Source organism: Pimephales promelas, chromosome 12, assembly GCF_988280905.1.
Source record: "Pimephales promelas chromosome 12, fPimPro1.hap1.1, whole genome shotgun sequence".
Lineage (NCBI taxonomy): Eukaryota > Metazoa > Chordata > Actinopteri > Cypriniformes > Leuciscidae > Pimephales > Pimephales promelas.
The window spans coordinates 32,820,449-32,844,467 of record NC_142780.1 but is presented as its reverse complement, the minus strand read 5'-3'; the positions used below and the strand labels follow the sequence as shown (position 1 = coordinate 32,844,467).

The window sequence follows — 24,019 nt, the reverse complement described above, 5'->3', positions numbered from 1 at the left end:
CCCAAGGCTGCAAAGAACCGGACTCAATCCGTCTGCACCAGAAAAATCCCTCCAATCATCTGAAATGGATAAAAAAAAGAATAGAAAATTGGTTATTTTAGTTCAAGCAGACTGTTCATCATCAAAAATGTGCCATAATAATTGACAATCAAAGACATCAGAATTGTTGCAAGACTGCATTTACAGACACAAACTCATTTAAAATGCAAGCTGGACTTGTGCTCTTTATTTAGGCTGCAATCCTGAACTACATTTAGCTAAACTAATTAGTACTTAAGCAGTGTATAAGCGAAAGTGATGTGTTGTGGTTGTATCTCTTTGCTTAAAAAAGCCTGAGATTTCCAAGAGCAAGAACATTTGCAAGCCACCTGCATACTTAATATGCATGCATGCATACTTCATGTTCATATGATCTACCACAGAACAAACCATATGCCATTTCTTTTCCAAGAAAACTCCACACACCCAGAGATTGCTGCATGTAAACATCCATAATTACACAGTGGGATTTGGTGCATAGTCCTGTGGACTATTTTCTGTAACCATGATATGAGTTCACAGGACATATTTGGTGTTTAATATAAAGTATCATATTAAAAGGTCCTTGGAAATTCACACAATTCACAATTTACACTACAGAGATTTAATCACACTCAAGACAGCACATGGAAAATGTGTAATTGCCAAAGTAATTTGAGCTCATTCATCTAAAAGCAGACAAAAAAAAAATGCGTAGTGCACAGGATTAACCTCATTATACACGTACAGTATGAGCGAAAAACCTTCCTCAAAGTCAGACTAGAAAATTTCTGAGTGAGAAATGTGCATCAGTACTGATCAATTTCGGCTTTAATAATTCATTCACTTGCTCTATTCTGCTTTAGCCAGCAGTTGACATCAGGGATACCTTTAGATATTGTGGGAATTAAAGCTTGTAATCAGGCATGCAATGTGCAATTCTGAAAACACCTTTGTGTTTCTCTGAAAACTTCAAAGACATCACAGCAAACCCTCACATCTTCAAGGTGAAAATGTGTGTACTCCATTTTATTAAGCTTGAGGAGAGACTCCAAGAGAATTAGCACAGAAAAATTAAATTGGTCTCATTGAGGCCTAGCGCTAGAAGACATTCATTTTTAATGTGGCGACTGCACCACTCCACTCGCGGTGCCGTGCTGATTTCTGATCAGCCTCTGAGCTAAAGCTTAACTTTCCACCCTGTCAGCTTAAAATAACAGAGAAAGCAGAAAGAAACAAAGGCTGAGAGTTCAACTGTTTGCTGCAAAACACTCTTTCTCGCTGTAATTGTTGCCTCATTAATATCAGTATATTAAGAAGAAAGACTCAAGGAGATGGGATGGGAATTCTTGAACTTAATGATAATGGTTCTTTAACTTAAGTCTTTCTGTATTTTTTAAGAAAGCATCAAATGATGCCTTTAATGCAGCACCAGTCAATAGTCCTGCTGACTCATGGTTTCGAATTTGGATTTTCTTGAATTAATGCCTCAGCGAGTGAGTCATGTTAATGCATTAACCTGGATTTCATTTTAGGCCCATGGCTCCATCCGAAAACGCATGCTTCCATACTACACTCTTAGAAGAAAAGGTTCTATATAGAACCTTAAAAGGTTCTATCAGCGCTACGTATTTGGAACCCTTAAAAGATTCAATACAGAGCCTTTTTTAAGGGTTCAATAATAAAAACGCTTTAGGGTTCTTTGTAACCAGGAAAAAGGTTCTAAAATCCAGGTTAATGCATTAACATGACTCACTCACTGAGGCATTAATTCAATAAAATCCAAATTCGAAACCATGAGTCAGCAGGACTATTGACTGGTGCTGCATTAAAGGCATCATTTGATGCTTTCTTAAAAAATACAGAAAGACTTAAGTTACCTTTTGGGTTCTAAATAGAACCTTTTGGGTTCATTCATTATCATTTGTTTTGTCCTTTCCGGATTAAATATTTCATATTATTGACAAACATCAAGACACTAAAATGTATTTGTGAATGCATGTGAATGATCACAAAGCTCAAGATATGGGGGTTAGAAAATGTATATATTTATTTCATTTTAGGTAGTTAATCAATATCACATAAAGAGTGCCATTCCAGTTTTTCTCCTCCAAAAATCAGCATGTGATATGAAGTTACAACAACAATTTAATAAACAATAATTTAATTACAACTACAAATGTTGCAGAATAATGTAATATATGGATGAATAATAGCCTATAAAGAACCTTTGTGCCAAAAGGGTTCTTTCTTGTCAATATAGAACCTTTTTATAACATAAAAGCTTCTTTGGAGTTGAGTAAAGAACCATATGCCTAATATATAGAACCCCAATGAACCCTTTTTTCTATACAGTAGTAGGTGAAAAACAGTATATTAAAAGGGTTGTATGTTTGAATTCACAATATATATAAGTATAAAAAGTATATAGAATATACTTTTGTAAATTACTTATAGTAATGACTTTTTCCTAAGAAGTACCTGGAGAGTAAGCTATTTCGGACGCAACCAATGATTTTAAGACTCAAATGTTAAAGAAGTTACATTAAATAAAATATGCTATTTAAATAAAGAAAGACTATTTCACTAAGATTGGCGCAGTGGATAAGACACATGCCTTTGGTGTGAGAGACCCGGGTTCGAATCCACTGTGAGACACCAATGTGTCCCTGGGCAAGACACTTAACCCCTAGAGGCGTGCGCAATTGTAAGTCGCTTTGGATAAAAGCGTCATCTAAATGCAAGATAATGCAATGCATTTTTGAACTGACATCCCAAACGGCTTCAGAGGTATGTAATCACCTGGTTGTATTCACACCAGCTAAACTCTGTGGTCAAACAGGCTCATGATGCACTGAAAGCCTCAAAGTGTCCTATGAGGCTCGCCGAAGCGAGGATTAAACTGGATTCTGAGAACATGCAACGCACTCCTTGAAAGCAGTGCATCCGTGCGAAACACAAATGACTAGGAAAGTCTTCAGATACACTTATTATGAGATTATACGAGTTCTGGATTAACTTGTAAGAGCATAAATATTTCGTGTAGCTAATGGGAGGTTTTGTATAGTGAGTGCTGTGCGTTGACTGATGGATGACTGATTTTACTGGGGATTTCAGAGACAGTAACGAGAGACAAGTGCTCATTATACTGCTGCCCTGATAAAAACATGATGAAATAACTGGAGGGAAAAGAGAAGAGAGGAAAAAGAGGAGGTTACTTTTCTGGTTTCTCTAAGACCGATGAAAATGTTGGAAAAGATCCAGTTTATAAGACTCAATCATTTGTGAGTCGCTGGTCGTGCTTTATGTTTGTGTTGCGTGAAACCAGCGATGACAATACAATAGAAAGATTTGTATTTATGTGTATGTGTTATGTCATATGCTGCGGCACAACAAATTACCCCTCGAGGTTAAAAAAGACTCCTTGAACCTTGAAAACAAGTGTAGTCTTTGATTTATTTCGAAGTGCTCAGACTTTTTTCCCTCTCATTATATTTAATTCAAACTTAAAATATCGCAGAAACATATATAAGGCTTATTCCTAATGGTGTTTTTGGTGGGAACTCCACGTCATTTGTAACGGCGTTCCAAACAGAAGTAAACAAATGAGTCCATTAGCAAAGGGTACAAAAGATGGTCACTTCGAGGAAGCGATTTTATTGTTTATGGTCATGTGGCCCAGGGTGGCAAATCCTCAAGATTTATTTTAAAGCAAGATGGCGGGAGAGTTTTAGTTATAATATAAACAGAATAAGTTATTTTGTTTCTGATATATTGCACACAGTTTGTAATTCATTTCATATGTTTAATCAAGTTTCATAGGTAAAAATCTGTGTAATATTAGATACGTTAGGTTAATGTATGGAAGAGGATTAGGGCCAAGCAATAATAAAAAAAAATAAACCATCTCGAGATTAAAGTCATTATAATGCGAGATTAAACTTGTTAAATTTCGAGAAAAAAAGTCGAAATACACTTTTTCGATTTAACACTAAATTCAAAGTCGATTTAACACTTTTAAACACAATAAGTAAAAAGTAAATAAGACAAAAAAACAAACAAAAATAAAAAACCCCACTAAAATAATATAAAAAACATTTGATCTGTAAAATCAGTCCACAGGGCAGAAACCTGCGTTTTACATGCAACCAAATCGGTTAGCAATCAGATTGATGTCTCAATTAGACTGAATATCCTAAATGAAAAATAAAATTTAAAGAGCCCCTATCATGGATTTTTGAAAATTACTGTTCATATGGTGTGGAATATAGTTTTAAGGGAATGAAAACATCCTGCAAAGATTTATATCTGAAAGTGCACCGTATATAAAGTTATTGTCTTTCAAAAGTGAGAGTCGACTCTGAGTCTATGAAATGAATTGTTTTTGAAACGAGTCATTAGCTGTTTTGTAGTAAAGTAGATACGAAGCATAAGCATATTGGCCGCGCCCAGTTACTGCGCGCGCAGACGGGAGTGTAAACTTTAAGTCTAGAAAAACAAATACTTCAGCTGAATAGCGTCATGTCGAGAAGACGCTGTGTTCTACAATGCAAAGACAGTTCAGCCATTTGTTTTCATTTACCAGGGACGAGCATGTGGAGAATCAGTGGTTCATATTTGCAACTATACAACAGTATAGCCCGATTGTGTTCTCATCATTTTAATGATGAATCATTCAAAAACATAAATGAATTCAAATGTGGATTCGCAAGCCAGTTGTTCCCGAAAAAGGGCTCAGTACCCAGTGTATATATGGATCAGCTTCCTTCTCCGAATCACAACCTGTAAGTATTATTAATAATTGTTGATTTTATGGTTTTGTAGCGTCGGGCGCGAGGAGGGAAGGCGCAATAAGTATGTGTGTGTGTGTGTGTGTGTGTGTGTGTGTGTGTGTGTAAGTTACGTTCAGCGTAGCTTCAAGGTCTCCAATGTCAATTTTTTTAAATATGTGAAATGTTTGTCGCTGTTATTGGAGTTGACATAAAGAATAGAGCGTCTTGTAGTACTGCAGTGCTTTATCAATATGTTTAATGCGTTGGGCTAACAAACAATAACTGACTGGGTCATCTGACCAATCACCGCCGAATAGCGTCAATTATTAGTCGAAAAATTAGTCGTTGTACGAATCTTTTGAGAGTCGGTAAGCAAATCAGGTAAAAATAAATGCATATAAGACAATAAACGTGTTTTTTGTCGTTTTGTTTCATGTAAAACTGTTTTTGGGGACTATAATAATTAGGAACATTTTAAATGCCATAATAGGTGCCCTTTAATTTGGATTTGAAACATTAAGCACGAATCTGACTATTTTTTCAGCCTGATTCAAAATAACCTTTCGCACATGCAAAGTAGTGTTGATCATGGACTGGTCAATGCTATTTACAAAACATTTCTTCTAAAATGAAGTATATGTTATCTGTCTTTTTAGATCTGTCATCAAGGTAAAAACGACATTCTTTCTAACTTTCTTTCACTGGTTCTGGACGCAACAATTGCACTTGCACTGAAGTTTTGTTCAAAATCAGATTGATGAAAAAGCATATCTATCTGTTGATTCACACAGCATTTTGCTGCACAGAACTGCGCAGGCACAGGCAGTGCAATACAAAAATGCAAAGAATAGAGGCACAAGCTAAACTACTTTTAACTTGTGAGGCAATGCAAAAGATGTGAATGCATTTGTAGAAGTGCAGATTAATAATCCCCTACAATGAACTGAACTATCCTGATATTTCAGCCAGATGCCACTTTTTCTAAATATTATCTATGTAAGGAGAAAAAAAAAAACTTTTCTTACATAAAAAAAATTAAATAAATCGCATACACTCTTTGACTGAGCCTTGAAAATAAAAACAAACCCTTTACATGCCTGGAGGCAGTGTCACAATAATAAACCCATCCTTCCCAACTCCGCTTCTGAAGCAAAGGCATCTAAGTAAAGCAGGGCCCGGATGCCTCTTTTCTCTGGAACATAAACCAGCACTTTAGAGAGGGGTTTGTATCAGGTGACTCCCACAGGAGCGGTGTGTCTCCCTGGAGAATCTGAGCGATGTGAAACTGGAGAACCTTGTCATAATGCCGTGTCCTCAGAGACAAACTGGCAGCAGCACCAATGCCTTTGCAGCTGCCGCGCGCTGAATGAGTTACGACTAACTTCCGTGCCAATGCGTTTGAAGACTTGGGAAAGGTGAAGAAGAAGGACATTCAGCGGTTCAAGTATTCCAATCGGGATCTTCAACACACGCTCAAAAAGACGACCTTGTTCTTCTTGTGTCCCGGAACAGGCCACATGAAAACCATCTCCAGCGTTTGGAGAGACGCCCGAGGGCTTTTCTCTTCAGCCAGCAGAGACAGAGTGTTTTGTTATGGTCTCATTATTTTAGCTTGTACGCTCTTGCCCAGGATATATTGCTTCAACTTTAACTGGATCCCATCTTTCATCACAGCCCATTACCAAATGGACACCTACGGAAGTCCAGGCTTGTTAGTGCTATTGCGTGTGCCGAGATGATCGTATTGCAATTTCCAGGCAGATTTCATCACAAGTGCGACTTGACAACTTCTTAGTGCTTGTCCAAAAACACTTCAAATGAATGGTGAACATTCACCAAGAAAAAAAACTACTTTTAGCAATGACTAGACGCAACACTAAACATAACAGGAATTTTAAATGTCAAACACAACTAAAAACTTGCTTATGTGTGTGTAAATTTTATTAATCTATTAACATATTATTGCATATAATAATTAGGTTTTATCGATTCCGGTTCTTATCGATTCCAATAAAAACGTATAGATATCATTCACATTAAGTCTTATTACAAAACATTTCATTGTAGTTTCATTTCAACTAGCCGAACTAATATCACTTTCAAGCATTATTAAAGACAAGTAAACACAGTAATTAAAAAAGAACAAATAAAAAAAAATATAACCTGAACATAGATACAATTGTTTTAAGATTTTAAGATTTAGGTACAGAAATGTACTGTAATCAAATGTAAAATAACACTGTACTTTTATAAATAAAATATAGGCTAGCCTTTACAAATGTAGTTACAAAAGTTAGTTAGTCAAGAAACGCTTGAGAATTTTATCTTTGTCTTTTATTGTTTGATTAATGTTATAGAGACTGCAGTGGGAATAAATTTAGGCTGCTGTCACTTTCCAATATTGATCCAATATATTGGTACATGTTTTCTTTATCAACTGTTTAAGACATATCCGACTGTGTTTACGAGGATATTTTGACATTTTTGTGTATATTTTCCGTTCAATTGCAAGAAGACACAAAAGAGTACTCAGTTAAGTATGCGTTACAGTATGAGATGCAGCTTTCTGTGCCCACGTCGGGATGTGTGTGCTGCACAGAAAACAGCGCCTGGGTCTTCTTGCTCTTGAATGGTTAAAGTCATATTAAAGTGAACACAAAGGAATCGATAAGTGGAATCAAAATGCATTTGTCTTATGAAATCCACAGTTCTTGGAAATTCGGAAATAGTTCTCGATACCCACCCAACGCTAATAATAATTATGTAATAATTTTCAGCAGGGCCAGGACTCTCTCAGGCCACTGCCTGGATTTGCGCATTACTCTCTCTCATAATTATTATATGCAATAATTACTACAATAAAACCACTTTTAATTTCACATTGTCATATGAACAATACGTCTGACACAAATAGGCTACTGACACACAACACTTGCTTCATTTCATCAGTGAAAACTCATCTTTTCAAATTATTAATTAAAAGAACCGGCTCATATGAGTCATTTGTTCATGAATCAGATTACACTGTTCATGTTCATTTCTCATTCCCTAAAAAATTGGCTCATAATACTCAATTGTGAATCATAACATTACTGGTCGCCCTTTATGTTTTTGAATCTCTACAAATAAGAGCTCATAAGAGTAATTCGTTCATGAATCAGAACACAATGTTCATGCTGAATGTTTAAGAATTTGGTAACGTTAAATCGGATAACACTGCCTTTAAGTTAATCACATTCAGACTAGCTACAACTCACAATCCCATGTAGCTAGGAGGTTAACTTTACATATTATACCAAGGAGGTTTAACTTTACATATACCAAGCCTAAAAAATTCCCCATATGAACCATCATTTTAAGGTTTTACAAGATGACAAGAAGAAAGATGTCATAAGCTAACGTTAACTTACTGACTGACAGGATGAATGATGTAAGTTACCTTTAGCCTACACGCTCCGTTCAAATGTTACGCCCTCTTGAACTCTCGAGTGGATCTAGTCTGAGATAAGTGGCCACCACGTATGATGCTGCGATTTTAAAAATTATAAAATTAGTAAAAGTAAATAAATAAATAAATAAGATTTAAAATAGGATGTCTACTAAGCAGCGCGCGCTGCTGCTGAGGCGATTAATCCGGGTTTGCCGCCTTGTCCTTCGTCACGTGACCAGGCTGGCCAATATTTATAATGTATTCAAAATAAATGTGACTGGTAATAAAATCAAGAAACATTGTGATATTATGACGATTTTAACGGCTTTTTATTTGTTCATTAAGCAGAACGCGTTATTAAATTGATTCTGATTGATCCATTCCCATTTCTTCCTTTATTTCTTCCTCCTCATAAACGCCAGTTTCCGTGTGGCATTCATGTAGTCTATTAAAATGTGTTAAAAAATGCTTTAAAAAAATCCTTATTGATATTTCTGACTATGTATTGTTATATTAATGCATAAACCAAAAGGATTGTATTATTCTTAATCTGTGTTCATAGTGAAAAGCATTGTGGCATTGAGTAAACAAATCTGCTTGACCACACGTAAGTGTTTGGTTGAAATTATGCATCCTCTGATTGAAAACCAATGCAATTTAAGAAGGATATAGGGAGAAAAGTGCAACATTTTCACCACATAAAATTCAAAACTTGATTCACACTTGGAGAAGCACAGACGAAAGAGAAAGTCCCCTTCGCCATAGCTTGCTCTCCCCAGTTTAACCCTCCGGATATTCTTTTGATAATGACCTGCTCTCACCACACACTCCTGCTCTAAGATCATCACCAACATGACCGGTTGGGTGCTAATTACGCTGAAGTCAGAAGACAGCATGGAGAGAAATGTGCATCTACCTAAGGATAATCATCATAATGAGCGTACAGATTTCTCAGCTTATTAGGGGTGGCAGAAGTTGGTTTTCATCAGCGAGTAGCAATGAACTTGAGACAACATCATCCTCCCACGGGCCACGTCTCCGGTTCTGTCAGAACACAGATTACAGCACATGGGCCAGAACACAAGCCCTGCTTCATTACAGAGCAGAGGGAGGGCACAATGAAACAAAGTCCGGAAGCTCGCTCCCCATACCCTCATGGAAAAACATCCATCTTTTGCCAGGCGACATGGTTGCTTGTCATTACAGGGCGTGATGAAAGACGTGTGCATTCCCTGAAGTCTGCGGGCCAGAGAGACAACGGTAGATCTGAAGAGAGACCCCGGACTATAGTTCACAGCTCAGAGTTTGCTTGTGTTCTTCCAACAAGCTGCATTTCTATTAGAGGCAAAGACAAAATATATTGCTACACCCCAGCTGGCATTCGACTGACATTAAATGTTTAAATGTTGTTGAAATAATGTCAGATTATGAAAAAAACATGAATTCAACGTCAAAGCAAGGTTGAACACCAAATAGTTGAAGTGGTGTTGTTAACTCACTATGGAAATATCAACGATTTTTGAGTTGTAGAAAATAATAATCACTGCAATAATGATCCACTCTTGATTGCGATTTCACTTTTTTTTTTTTTTTTTTTTAAATAGTGTGTAATGTTGCTGTTGGTGCATGAACAGTATCTGCAAAGTTGCAGCACTGAAAGTTCAATGTAAGCAGAGATATCGTCTTTTAAAAATCAGGAAGTATAATTGCCTACAAAAACGACTCGATTGGGACTACAGCTGGGTTTTAGACGTCACTAACCCACACATTTACATCAACCCTCCCTCCGGGAAAATGCAAAAAAGGGCATCACGATATTTCTGCGGCTCGTCGAATGTGTTGTGTTCACCCAGCTGTCAGGTCTTCTGTGTTCAGGCTTCCCACCGACGCTGTACTTCGTCAACAATGGATACAATTCATGTTTGATTATGTTCAAGTGTCGATTTAGCTCTCTGTGCTGCGCATTTTACGAAAGATCTCCACGAATTCAACACCGGATTCAACAAGAAACTGTTACTAAAACATGAAGCAGTTCCAACTTTAAAACCAGAGGCAGCAGTTGTTGGGCCACAACCTGTAAGTAGGCTAAGACTTCATCATTTTAAATGTATTTGCATGTATAATTTCCAGACGTAGCCTTGTGTTTTATTTTTTTCAAATGCCAGCGCTGGCTTTATAGCCACTAGGCTACTGGTTAAGCTATCTATACGGCAAATGGTTACAAACATTATGGACCTGAATTTTGTATAAGTACTAATGTTTTAAACGTATTTTTCCATGTGCTTTATGACGTTATTTTCGATTTGATCAAGAACGTAATCTAATGCCAACGCTGTTTGAGTAGGCTATAACATTAGTAGCCAGTCAGTTGCTATTGTTGCCAGTCAGATGCTATTATGTTAAACAAACGTATATAACGTTAAAAAATGTAGCAAATTATCATTCAGAAACGTTTAGTAAGAGCCGTGTGTGGTGAGGACTCTCTTTCTCTGTCTGATTCTGCCTCAAACTGATACTGTAGTATCGACGTGAATGGACCGGAGCGCAGGCACATTTCGCCCGTAAAGGTAATGGGCGTTAACCTTCCGGACAACGTGAGCGACAGTTTAGCCAATCACAACACACCGGCCCAAACTAACCAATCTGAGCCCACTGCCTGTTTCTGAGGGAGTGGTTTCATAGACTCAGGAAGTCGACCGCTCGTTCGAGGACATAGGAGAGCGCTGCTGACAATAAAGGTGAAGTTTATGGAAAAATCAGACTTTTTAAAAAAGAAAAACCACAAATACATGTTATATTGCACCCCATAAACACAATCATGTAAAGAAAAAAAGCAGTCAACCCCCTCCTTTAAGCATTTGCCTATTTAAATCCAAGCAGCGACTTTTTCTTTGTCCGGGCAGTGTATCTACAGAGGTTTATCAGCATAAGCCACTGAAAAGAATCACAAGCTCTTTAGTTAAGTTCAAACATAAGCTATGAAAACACATGCATCCAGTATGACCCAGCATGTTCTGACACTCAGAGATGCCTTTTACTGTGAAGATTAACTTGTGCTGCATCACACTGACTGACTTTAGTTTATTTACTCCCAGCCCCATATTAATAATTACAAGAGTAAATACATGCACACACTAAAGGCCCACTGTGCTGCATTTCATATTCCCATTCATCTCTAATTCCCAGCGCTGCGACAGCTGAAACTCCAGTTGGCCGATTTCGTAAGCTTGTTTGGGGGAGGGAAACTTCAGCTGAAACGCTGTACGTGTCGAATCAGGGAGCAGAACTGCAGTGGAGATCTTTAGCTGCCATCGAAACGCTCCTGTCAATCACTGTCGGCTTTAATTATGTCATGCACATGTCATCCATCCACTTGAATTAAGCCTAAATGACACTTTCTGGAATGACAATGAACTTGAATTAAGGAAATATTGTGTTAAATATATGGTGATAAATGTTTTGTAGTGGTTTTGAACCTCTGGCTGTTGTTTATTGGACGAACACTGAGGTACTTCTGAAAGGGACAACAACTGAAAGTGGACGGGTGGACGTTTCTGGTGTTCTTTGGGTAACTGGACACATTCTCTGTTTTACACTCATTTTATACAGCACGTTAGTGTTAGAAATAGGGAATTATATTGCATCAGGAATTCAGCAGCCGTCAGCTTTGCTTTATGAAATCTCCAGACAGCTGCATGTCAAATGAAGGTGAACACGTAGGACATTTCCCCAGAATCAAATGCTTGTTATCTCAGTATGCATGAACAGTCATCAACGAACGATTTATACACACACACACACACAACAGAATCCTTGCATGCTCGGTCCATGTGGAAAAATAGGCCTAGGCTACATGTATTGTAATATGGGTCGGATCAGTTCACGTTTCATTAAAGATATTCTCGGAAAACAAGAGTTATCTTACACAGTTTTGTGTCTTAAGTAATTTATCTTGTTTTAAAGGTGCATTGCGCAACATTTCATGTTAAAAATAGCTGTTTTTCTAACCCATACATGCGTAAACAATTGTCTGATTGGCTGAATGAGCCCTTCTCTGATCACTGCGATTGCCTCTATAATCCTGTACAGTAAAATAAATAAATAAAGAGGGAAAAAAGTAAATAAAGAGGGATTCGGGACTGAATTTGAGACTGGGCATGACGTCATGCACGTTCACACACACCTGGCTATGTCTGGAAGGTTTGTGTATTCGCCGCCATTCTCTGTATCAGCGAAGACAACTCGAGCGACAAAACTTTAGTCAACCTTCGACAAAAGTAGAAGATGGATTCAAACAGACCGGCTTGTAGTTCAGTCCAAACCCCAACGCAAACTCCACGTAAGACAAAGAAAAGAAAACAAGGCTTTCAACAATTGGAGAGATCTCCGGTCGGCTCTCGGGCTCAAACGGGTCCTATACAAAGTAATAACTTATATTGTTCATGAACGTGTTTCCATAATAATACAATCATAAGTGGATACAGTAAACCAGTCCCTCCAGGATTTTACGATTTTTTTTTTGATTTTTGCGATCAAAATGACTGATTTTGTGGTGGTAATTTCCAAAAATCTGTGAAAAAATGTGCGATTTATATATAACATTTACCATAATAGTATTCAGTCCTTCCAGAAAAACGCGGAGTTTTTTTGTGATTGTTGCGGGCAAAAATTGATTGATTACGCGGTAATCTACTGGCAGCTGTGGTTACCAGCATCATACCGTAAATTTATGCAATTTTATGCGATGAAATTGCAGGAATTTGCAAAAATTGCGGTTTGATGAAAAAGAGAAAAAAAGTGATTCCCCCAACATCCTGTTCATACTAGGCTAATGTAAGAGTCATTTCTTATTACTTCCTTTGATAAGCAAGCATACTACATCATAGAAAGTGCTGGGAATATTTAATTTCTCATCTTGTTTTATTTCAGACTGTAACGAGTGTAAATAAGGTGTCCCTTTAAGAGCTGTGCGCTCCCTGTTGAACTCTCTGCAGTGTTATATGTGCGCCTCGAACAACCCATGTGTGCGGGTAATTTCTGTTTGATGCTAATTCTTTTATCTTATGATGTTTATTAAGTAACGATGTGACGGTAGAACGTGTGACAGACAGTTATACGAGTTAGATTTGTGAGATGTCCATCGCCTCCGTGAGTCTGTCTGTCGTCGCGTAATTGCGTCACTTCATAACGTTCCCATGGAAACAGGGGGAAATGGCTGCTCTTGTGTGAAGCAAACGCAACATTTTTCAACTTTCTGCTAAGATACATGTGACTTTTTTTGCAACGAAAATGCGAGGATTATGAAATTATGCAAACCCCGCATATTTTGCACGGAAATCGGCAATTTATGCGGCGAAAGTGCGGCGTATTTGAAAAAATGCGGCCCCCGCATAAATATGCGGACTTTGGCTGATTTTGCATTGAATTCAGCGATCGCATAATCGCGTTTTTCTGGAGGGACTGGTAAACACAAAAAACAGTTCAACATGGAGATAGATGGAAAAAAACCCCCCGAAGTTTTCTACTACCTCCGTTTTCCCCTCACACACACATAAGTGTGTAATTTACTGAAATGCCTTTCCTTTCACATATTTTAAATGACTTGCAGATTTATAACTTTTATTACCTCTGAAGAAATTATGACTGTAACAAAAGATTTGTTGAACTTATGTTTATGAACAGCTCGTGCAAGCGTGTGTGCGTTTGGTCCATGCACACCTCTGGTTGCAGTTTCTCTTGTCACCAGAGGGGGCGTAGTTCTGCAAAAACTCAGAGATTTGCATAATGCACCTTTAAGACAAAAACAACTTTTTTTTTTTTTTAACAGAAAATTACTTGAGGCAAATTACCAGGTTTTAATGTACAGAAGACCAGTAAACTTTAAATTATCACTCCCAAACGAACTGAAACCAGCTTTTAAGAGAAAAGAGGAGGATCCAGTGAATGCTCCGGTGTGGATGTGTGGAAAGATGGGAAGTAGGAGGAGATCTCCCCTGGCTTTAATCATATCCTGTAACCTAAGTTTGACAGCTGCTCTCAGAGCCCAAATGATGCATGGCCCCGTCCCGGTCGCCTGACAGAGGACCCGGCGGATCCTTGCATGGACAGGTTCACTTACCCCAGGCCACGGGCTTCGTGCAATTACCTGCTTGCCTGGATACTCATTTCTCCTCCGTGTCTCCACCGTCTTAAACACCTGCTCTTTCAGAGGGTTGGATAGGGAACTTCGGAAATAAAGAAGAAAATGTTAGGGTTGCCAAAGGGCAATGGCATTATATCATTCCTCCATCATACACACACATCGTCATGGTGGCTTCCCATTCACTTCTACTGTTACACTTGAGCTAAAAGTCTTTTTTTCAAGCACTTCATATATTTTAACAAAAGCCATATACATCAACATACAAGTGTGATCAAACATTGTAATACATGATAAAAACCATGTGGAGACTTCATTTTGGGCACTGAATCAGAGATTTGAATTGATTCATTAAAACAGACAGTTTGAATTGAGTCTCTGAAATGAATCAAATAAAAAATGTTTTTTGAAAACAGCTCTGATTCAGTGTTATTTGCTCCTGAAGTCTAAACGAGAGAAGCTATTAAAACATAGTGAATGTAGTATAATTAATGGGCAATTAAAGATGCCTTAAAATCATTGCGTAAAATGTTTTGGCACCAAATTATGGCACAAAAGAGTTGCTGAATCAGAATTTTGAATCAATTCACTGAAAGTTTCAATTGATTCTCCAAAATGAATCAAGCATGCCAATTTTTGGATACTGAAGCTTAAATGAAAGATGCTATTAAAATCTAATGATCGCCTTTGGAAAAATGTGTGTGTGTGTGTGTGTGTCTAAGTGCTAGTTTTTAATTCACATAATTCATTTAAAGGCACAGTTCACCCAAAAATGAAAATTGTGTCATCATTTACTCTCACCTAAACCGTTCCAAACCGGTTTGACTTTTTCTACTGTGCAACATAGAATATATTTTGAGAAATTTCTATTTTTTCTCATACAATACAAGTTCAAAGTGGAAGAATGCTCAAAACAATTTGGTTATACCAACAAATTTAGTCGTCTGCAGAAGACACAAATGAACAACACGAGGAAGAGTAAATCATGACAGAATCTTCATGTCTGTGTGAACTGTTCCTTTAAATAGGTATTGTAATAGTAGTTCTCAGCACATGGATTGTGTTCATTTTTGTGTCTGCGGCCCTCGCCAGCGCCGACGGGGAAAGAAAGCAGGGCAGTGTGTGAACACCCTCACAAGTCAAATGAAGCGCTAAACGCCAACAGGAGATTCACCAGAGAGCCATAAACACAGCTGCACTGAACAATGAAGGGCCCACTTACATCTGTGAGTGTGTGTGTATATGTGTGTGGTCCTGGTAATCCCTACAAAATGGGGACCAAATGACCCCACAAAGATGGCAATATACACTCTAAAAAATGCTGTTCAACTCAAATTTGGGTCAAATATGGACAAACCCAATGTTGGGTTAAAATGTAATTAAAAATGTACAGTTGAAAGTGAAAGTACATTTTAAACCCAACATTTGGGTTTGTCCATATTTTACCCAATTTTCGGTTAAAACAACCCAGCATTGTTTAGAGTGTAGTAATTTTTTAGCTTTTTTTGGTCCCTCCGCACAGAATGATCTTTTTTGAAAATCTAAAATAGCATTAAGTTTTCATTTAAGTTTTAGAGTGGGTTATAGGGGGATAGAATATAGGCTAAAGTTTACAGTATGTACATGTGTGTGAGTGTGTGTGTGTGTAGCTGCCAGGGCTTCTGAAATGGAGCAGGTTGTCATTCCCTCAGCCCGTAGGGAACGAGAGCTTGAGTGGAGGATACAGTTTCTGCTCCGAAGACAAACCTCCTCATTACCATCACAAGACTAATCAGCTTCAGTGCTTATATTATATTATATGATATTATATTATGATTGTAAAAACAACCTGATAGTTGTATATGCTGTCCCTTTATTTAGCATTAATTCAGTTCTGATCTGTGACCTGTAATTTACAGTGTGTGTGTGTGTGTGTGTGTATGAGCACCCACCTGCAAAATCCCAGCTGTTGTGCTAATCTCTCTCTCCTGGTTGGCGTCGTACACCCCTGTGCCCTTCCTCTCACCCCTCACTGAAAGAGAATACGGATCGTCATTCCAAATTCCATTTCCTGTTCCAACTGATCCGTTACAAGCCGCATCACAAAAACATTCCTCCCACCAAAATAATAAGACATGCAATGTATTACCAGAACATGAAGGTTTAATGTTATTGACTACTGGTAATTAAAAGCACTAGTTCAACGCAAAATGAAACATTTGTCATCATCTCAGAAAACAAGGTCAGAAAGCTGTCACTGGGGCTGTACTACTTTTTCAAAAGTACTAATATGTAAATTTTAGGGGCTAATTTGTAAATTGTAGGTGCTAATATGAACAATTAAAGGGATAGTTCACTTTGAAATTAATTTTGAAATGTTTTAGCTTAACTCAAGGGCATCCAAGATGTAGGTGTCTTTGTTTCCGCAGTAGTTTCAATTTTGATATTTGTCTGTCAGTCATATAATGGAGGTCTATGGTCACCACTTCAAAGAGCATGCACAGAGAAGTCCAAATTAAACATGATTTAATGACTCGTAAATGTAAGTACACATTGATGGCCTAAGACACGAAACGAGCGCTTTGTGTGAGAAAATTAGTATTTATATTGTTTTTACCTCATGTAACCACAGCCACGCCCAAGTGATCCGAGGGCGTGGACGCTTTGGTCTGTGCAAGTGCCGGAAAGCGCTCGTTTTGTGTCTTAGGCCATCAATGTGTTCATAGCAATGTGTTCCAAACCTGTATGATTTTATTTCTTCAGAAGATATTCAGCAGAATGTTCAGAGTGCTCTTTTCCAAACGGTTAAAGTGAATTGATTAATGGTGTAAAAGCATTATTGAAGTATCTTAATGGTACAACTGAATTTATTAATGCAATGATGAATCTCTCCTCTAACATCACTCTCGAATCTCAGTCGTGCTTGTGCTTTTTCAATCATGCCGCCTCTAGACATTGTTGAAATCGACTCTCACTGGTTCATTATTTTGTTTTGAACTTTTGTTCAGAGAACATTCAAAAGTAACATTCATGTTTGCAGAATGACAACGATAATGATATATTATTTTATATTTAAAAACCTGGACTTTTTAAACATTCAGAGATAACATTTTAATAATATCAAAAAACTATAAACTATAACAAAATTACTATCCCATTGATACTAAAATAACTGGTCATGTGAAGCAGAAATAACATTTGTTTTCACAGACTTTTTAATCCACAGGTGCAGAAAGCAACAGTGTAAATGTGTTAAAGATACATTAAGAATGCAACAGCAAAACACAATTTAAACGGTTTGTGTTTTAAGATTCAACCCATTTAAACATCATGAATTTTATTCACACACTCAAATAATGAACAAATGTTGGCCCCAAGGCCTCCCCTCAAACTCTACCTATTCTTACAAACAAACAAACACACACACACACACACACACACACACACACACACAATATCAGTTGGCTTTCGGGAACTTGCGAGGGATTATTAACATCAAAGTAAATAGAAATGTCAGCCTGGCTATCTTTGGAAATGCCAGAAGCCCTTTGCATATCCCCTCCACATCAACACACACACACACACACACACACACACACACACCGGCCCCCAGCAGCGAGGGCTGATTATTGCCGCTCTAGTGAAACCGCCTTTTGATCTGCAAACATATTGGAAAGCACTTAAAGGTGAACGATCCGCAAGCTGAGCAGCAGAAGCAGATGACATCACGCTCGGTCGGGGTCTCGTACAGTATCTGTGGGCTTCACCCACAAGCCATAGCAATTAGATTAACAGGATTATGCAAAACTGCTTCCTGCGTTGGTGGTTTGCTTTTTATATTGGGACATATTTACACCGGATGTGAACGCTGGATCTGATTTATGCATCTTCAACTTTCAAGTTGACTAAACTTAAAATTTTAAAGGCAGCTAAAACATTTTCTTTTTTAAGTTTACAGTGTAATAAAGGGATAGTTCACTTTGAAATTAATTTTTGATATGTTTTAGCTTACCTCAAGGGCATCCAAGATGTAGGTGTCTTTGTTTCCACAGTAGTTTCAATTTTGATATTTTTAGGTCAGTCATATAATGGAGGTCTATGGTCACCACCTCAAAGAGCATGCACAGAGAAGTCCAAATTAAACATGATTTAATGACTCGTAAATGTCAGTACACATTGATGACCTAAGACACGAAACGAGCGGTTTGTGTGGGAAAACGAACAGTATTTATATCGCTTTTACTTCTTGTAATCACAGTCACTCTTTGAGGTGGTGACCATAGACCTCCATTATATGACTGACAGACAAGAACGGTTTGACCTAAAAATATCAAAATTGAAAATACTGTGGAAGCAAAAACACCTACATCTTGGATGCCCTTGAGGTAAGATAAAACATATTTCAAAAAATAATTTCAAATTGAACAATCCCTTTAACACAGCGGTTGGACAATGAAACTGAAACACTGGCCAATGTTGGAAGTTTCACATCTATAGGCTATATGCCTGGCGGCCAATCTTCAGAGTGAAGCACGGGTGGATCAGTGATGGTTTGAGCTGCAATATCATGACAATCCTGACTGTGTTTGATGGACACGACACTGCCGAGGATCATGAGCACCTGATGCTCAAACCGTGTGTCAGCATGATCATGCACCAACACACACAGCAAGACTTGTGACAGAAGGGTTTGATGAAGATGAAAGTGACGTTGAACATCTCCCATGGTCTGACAGTCACCAGATCTGAATATTATTGTGTTGTAAAACCAGGTGTTTCAATTTCATTGACCAACCTCTGTGCACATACATACAAAAAAATCACAGATGTTTTACCAATATGGTTAATATTGGTAAAAATAAATTTATAGTAGACATTTCTCACAGTATGAATGGGGTCTTTATATGAAAATATGTGATATTTAAGGCTTTGCAACTTGAGGGAGAGTCGATGATGACAACATTCGCACATGAACTGTTGCACATGAGATGTTAGTGACCTCTGACCTCCCTCACACAACCGACAGGAAACGAGACACTCTCTCAGGGTTAAGACGCCCCGGGCCCGACCTGTTCCTGTCGACGGTGAGCGTGTTTCCCCCGCTCCCAGCCCTCGACCTCCCGGGTCTCTGTTTGCGAAATAGGACACACAGAAAGCTCCTTTTGTCTGTTCTGTCTGGCAAGCACACACAAGCCATCTCGCTGGAACCCGAGTCTCTTCCCTTCAGTGTTTTTAATTAAAGGATTTTTATTTTAATTCCCCTCAGCATCCTGTCTTGGATCAGATCTCAGCTGCGTTTTCCAAATCCAAGCGCTATTTTGTTCTCACGAAACGTTCCCTGATTGTAGAAACAGACTTTCCACTGGATTATTTTAGGTTTTGGCAAATTTTCATACGTTTATATGTGTGTTTGTGTGGATGCAGTGTTGAGGAAGCTATTTTTAAACTAGAGCTTTGCAAGCTAATCAAAATTTAAAGCAGATCAACGACAGTCAACCATCATTTTGGAGAAAAGACAAAAGTAGTAACACTTCCAGTTTATGAACAAACACACTCTCTCTCTCAAATAGTGATGGGACATTTCATTTTAGTCCGTTCATTGTCGGGTATTGTCGTGGTTTGTTTTATTTATAATAAACTGAGAAATAATGACTAATAGGACTGCGAAATAATGACATTTTTTCTCAGAATGAAAATGTGGGGAGAAAGTATGTGATGAGCAGTTCATCACAACCAGCATCAATTCCTGGCTTTATATAATTACAATAATTACCGGGAAAAACAACGGGTAAACAAGCAATTTGTTGACTAAATTATAATTTCCACACAGGGTTATTATTGTTAATTAAAACTAAAAACCATTTACAAACAACACACTTTTGAAATTAAATATTAACAGAATTAAAATAACTTAAACTAATAAAAAACGCAACTGTTCATTATTTGTTCATGTTAGTCAATTAAATAATGTAAAAAATAAACAAAATTTGATTTTAGTCATGTATTATTAAATGCTGAAATGAAAGTTAACATTAGCACTAGCAAATTGAACTTCATTGTAAAGTGCTACAGATACCAGATATTAAAAAAAAAATATTAAAATGACAAAAACACACAACAAAATTACAAACTTTATATAATACTAAGATAAAACTGCATTCATCTGAAATTAATACCATCCCATTTTATTCTCACTTTCTGAAAAGAGAAACACGTACACTGAGAGTATTGGTTAATGTAAAATGAGCCTGCGGTTGCGAGCAGAAATTGATCTGGAGGCCCTTTGATACATTTCATTATGTAACATATTCCTGTGACTCCACTGTGAACCCCCAGAATGCACTTCAGGGCCCTTCAAGGTTCACTTTGAACTTTAAATGAAACTTCATTAATCTAACAACTGGATGCATTTGTCAAGGCCGTAACCAGTCTTGAAAATGGGGGGATGGGGGGGATTTATTATATTAATTTATTTATTTTTCTTAGGGGGAATTGAGTTATTGTTTTTTATTATTATTTAAAGGAATTAAATGATTAAAAGGGATTTCAGGGAATTAATATAAATAACAACTGTTCCAGGTCTTACTTTTGAAGTAATCAAGTCAAGTCACCTTTATTTATATAGCTCTTTTACAATACAGATTGTATCACAGTGATAATAACATGAAAATAATACAACAAAGTTTGTTTCTAGAAGTACATGCCGAGCGAAACGAAGCAAAATGTAGATCCACATCTGGGGAGCGATATTTTTTTTTCCTAGGATGGTAGGGGAAGACTCATAAATGCTAACAACCCCAGTGACGGGGATATATTTATATATACAGTAATAACGTTAAGTCAGCCGCGTTCATAAACACGCTGAAATGCGATTATGCGTGTTGATAGCACGCCAAAAATGGAAATACGAATTGGCGTGTCATACATACGCCATTTCTCTTCATAAAATTTTGACTAAATTTTGGGCGGGTCTTTGCGAACATCAATTCATGGATTAGTTTTATGATTTCTTTATGAACTTTTTGAATTTTGAAGCATCAAAGTGGTTGTTGCGTAGCTGTCAATGGAGGGACAGAAAGCTCTCAGATTTAATCAAAAAGATCTTCATTTGTGTTGAACGAAAGTCTTACGGGTTTGGAATGACATGAGGGGGAGTAATTAATAACAGTTTAATTTTCATTTTTGGGTGAACTAACCCCTCTAAGAACTGACGCTGAATGTAATTAATGCATGTTTCCAGAGGATTTGCTCATCTGAAAAATAAAATTGAGGACATTAAAAATTCTAATGTCACTGAGATAAAATGTACATACAAAAACGTACAATCATACTTTGTGTTATAACAGCAAATGCTATAAATGACTCATTGATGTGCTCTAGGTACATGATACAGGTATTGTGATGTTTTATGTGATGTATGTATGTTATTTTATTTGTTTACCTGCCCAGAGACAGCAGATGTAAACTAGCTATTAGCTAATTCTGGTGCAATTACTTTTAATTGTGCATTGTCTCTGTAAAAATAAACAATAAAATGAAAAAAATGAAATGAAATGATAAAGTTCTCACTCTCTTTGAATTCCCTCGGGTCAGAACTTCAGTGACCTGAATCACATTCGAGACTATAGTGTTCTATATACTAAACACAGTCCTTGGCGCTGTCTTTAGTCTCTCAAAATGTTAAGACGCCCTGAAGCCACTTAATCTCCCTCCACCGCGGCCAAACGTTTCAGCCCGACCCTGCCAGAAAAAAATATTACTGAGAGAAACTCGGCAGAGAGAATCTGTGTCTGGGCGAGTCTCACCAAACCTGTCAAGAAAACGTCCAGGTCATATTTCAACCTAGATTCAACAGAAAGAAATGAGGAATTATGTTGCATTTATAGAAAATGGAACCTGTTTAGAAATATTAAAGAGTTACACATCTGTCCCCTGCATGAGACAATCATGGGAAATTCCAGATTACTATTATTGTATCGTATTTATTAATATTGCAAATTAGCTTTTATTTTTAAAATTTTCAGTTTTCATTTGTAGTTTAAGTTTGTGTTATGTAGCCTGTCATTTTGTACTATTTATTTAATATTTCTATTTTGCTTTTTATTTTTTATTTCTAGTTTTTTTTAAGCTTTTGTAATTTTAGTACTTCTATTTAAATGTATTTTATTTCAGTTATAGTTTTGATTTAAGCTTTTCATATAATATTTATAGTTTATTCTATGTCAGTTTTCTATTAAAAAAAATCATAGTTTCATAGTCGACACTGGAAATAATTAAATGTATTAACATTACCCTTTTGATTTTAGGATTTCATGACCTGGATGTGTTACTTTGGGTAAAGGCTGGCAGTTGTTGGTGTTAATTCAACGTGTTTGATGGGCCACTGACAGATATAGTAGTTGTGGCTGAACCACAGTAAAGACGCTCCACTAGCTCTGACAAAGCAAACCCTCATGAACCCCAAGCACCAGCAATACGTCAGAAAATGGTGGATGGAGTTCGGCACATCGTAAAAGTCCGATCCAAATATTCGCCCAGACTGCCGGTAGACGTTCTCACACACGGCGGCGGCTGCTTTTCCCATGTCGGATACACATGAACAACATCAACCTCTGCTTTGGCTAATAAGGCTGTTTGGGAATAAGTCGTATAAAGTTGTCTTTCCCTCGGCCCTTCCCAGCATCCTCCAGCATGGTTCTCATTAGCTGCCGCCTTCAGTGTCTTGGCAGGAGAAGCATGTTACAAAATGCGGTGCTGGGCTATATATTTATACTCAGCCTCTGTGTTTCGCATTAGAGGAGCTCTTGAAGTGAGTCTCTAATACACAAAAGCCCCGTGCGCCTCCTCTAAACATGGCAGACTTCAGCAGGACGGCACGATTCATCCTGCTCACCGAAAAAAGGAGTCATTTTTCATTCTCGAAGATTGACATGAGTAGAATGTGTGTCGGTCAAAGCCAAATCCAAAGCAGAATGGCATTCACCACTGATTTACTACCATAACATGACTAATTTCACAGTGATAAAGGATATTCCATGTGAAAAACGAAGGCTTGGGTTGTGAAAAATTTCTGTTACATACCAGAATGGAGAGAAGAAAAATAAGATTTGTCAAACAAGCAAATAATATCAATCAACCAACCAATCAACCAACCAACCAACCAGTCAACCAACCAACCAACCAACCAACAAATCAACCTACCAATCAACCAACCAACCAATCAACCAACCAACCAACCAACCAGTCAACCAATGAACCAACCAACCAACCAACCAATCAACCAACCAACCAATCAACCAACCAACCAGTCAACCAACCAACCAACCAGTCAACCAACCAACCAATCAATCAACCAGTCAACCAACCAATCAACCAACCAACCAATCAACCAACCAACCAGTCAACCAATCAACAAACCAATCAATCAACCAACTCAACCAACCAACCAACCAATCAATCAACCAATCCACCAGTCAACCAACCAACCAACCAACCAACCAATCAACAAACCAATCAATCAACCAACTCAACTAACCAACCAACCAACAAATCAACCTACCAACCAACCAACCAACCAGTCAACCAATCAACCAACCAATCAACCAACCAGTTAACCAATCAACCAACCAGTTAACCAATCAACCAACCAATCAACCAACCAACCAAACAATCAACCAACCA

The 24,019-nt window shown here is 37.6% G+C and overlaps 1 long non-coding RNA gene across 7 annotated transcripts in view; it reads right to left on the bottom strand.

Moving 5' to 3' along the window:
* Window positions 1–24,019, bottom strand: part of LOC120471079 (uncharacterized) — a 60,199-nt gene that overhangs the window by 30,675 nt on the left and 5,505 nt on the right. For all 7 annotated transcript variants that reach the window (XR_016145815.1, XR_016145814.1, XR_016145817.1 and 4 more), the window contains exons 2-4: window positions 16,291–16,370; window positions 14,366–14,444; window positions 1–59 (exon numbers count right to left, since the gene is read on the bottom strand). This is a non-coding gene — a long non-coding RNA (uncharacterized LOC120471079). The remainder of the gene's footprint in view (window positions 60–14,365; window positions 14,445–16,290; window positions 16,371–24,019) is intronic.